This window comes from Microtus ochrogaster, chromosome 19, assembly GCF_000317375.1.
Source record: "Microtus ochrogaster isolate Prairie Vole_2 chromosome 19, MicOch1.0, whole genome shotgun sequence".
In the NCBI taxonomy this organism is placed as follows: Eukaryota; Metazoa; Chordata; class Mammalia; order Rodentia; family Cricetidae; genus Microtus; species Microtus ochrogaster.
In genome coordinates this window covers 21,077,855-21,079,294 of record NC_022021.1, presented here as the reverse complement: position 1 = coordinate 21,079,294, position 1,440 = coordinate 21,077,855, and positions in this window count along the sequence as shown.

The window sequence follows — 1,440 nt, the reverse complement described above, 5'->3', positions numbered from 1 at the left end:
CTGCCTCGGCCGCCCCGCTGCTGCTGCGCGCCCGCCCGCCCTGCTGGCGTTTTGTTGTGGTTCCTGCTGTTTTCTTTCTCTCTTTTTGCAGCCCCCCCAGGCTCTCAGGCTCCCCCCCCCAACACCCCTGCTCCCCTCGCCCGCTCCCCCCGCGCTCCGTTCCTGGGGGGGCCGCGCTCTCTCTCCCCCCTCCCCACCCCCCGGCGAGAGAGCCCCCTTCTCTCGCTTTTTTCTTCTTCCCCAAGTTGCAAAATCAGAAATGGCACAGGCGGCAGCCGGGAGCGGCGCGGGGCGCAGCGCCGGGGGCGGCGGGCATGGGCCACGGCGCGCGCACACACTCGCCCTCCGCCTCGCCCGCACCCCCGCGCACACACACACTCTCACACACACTCGCTCACCCGCGCCGGGCGCCCGCCCGCCCGCCGGCCGCTCGGGCTACGCGCAGCGCGCGGGCTGAGCCGACATAGAGGAAGCGGCGAGGGCGGCGGCGGCGGCTGCAGAGGAGGAGGTCGCGGCTGCAGGCGCCGCTGGAGGAGCCGCCTCGGCTGCTGCTGCGATTGCCGCTGGAGGAGCTGGGGCCCGGGCCGGAGTCCGAGCTGGAGTAGGGGCCGCAGCCCGAGTGCGAGCCGAGGCTGGGGCTGCCCGCACAGCCGCCGCTGTCCCGGCGGGAGCCCTCGCCCGGCTTCAAGAGTGCGGGGAGCTGGGAGAGCCGAGCAGGATGCGGGGCGAAGATGCAGGCGACGATCAGGGAGCTCGGGAGTCGGGGGGCCAGGTCCAGGGCCGGACGCAGCCAGCCATTCAGGAAGGCAGCGCTGGAGAGCGGGAGGCAGCCGGCAAGGAAGATCACACACTTTGCTCTTTTTGTTGTGCGGGTGGCGCCGGGTTCTCTCTGCCTTCTTCTTTCGGGAGGAGACGGAAGGGGGAGAAAAATACGAGATAATTCACGGCGGCGACGAATTCACAGCGAAATAGAAAAAAAATAAAAATCAGAAGAAAATATTTGAGAAAAAAACGAAAGAAAGAAAGCGAGAGAGACATCCAAAGTAGGTCGAATAAATAATCCTCTTCTTTTCCTCTTTCTTGCTTCTTCTGCTTCTTCTGCTATAACACACAGAGCTAGTTAAAAAAACCCTGGAGATCGCCCAAAAATGTTCTTTTTTTAGTATTTTAAATAAGTGCTCTTCAGCCGGGAACCAACACCCTCCCTCCAAAAAAAATCATATATGTATAAAATAACGATAAGAAGAATACGCAGGGGGTGCCTCCTCCTTTTTTTCAAGTTTAGTCTCTCTTTTGCAGGCAAGGAGTGAAAGAGAGAAGGAGGAGGGAGAGAAAGAAAGGGGGACAACTAGTAGACTATGTAAGAAAAAGAAAGGGGAGAAACAGAGCAAGAGGAGAGTGGGTGAGAGAGAGGAGAGAGAGAGAGGAGGGAGAGAGGGG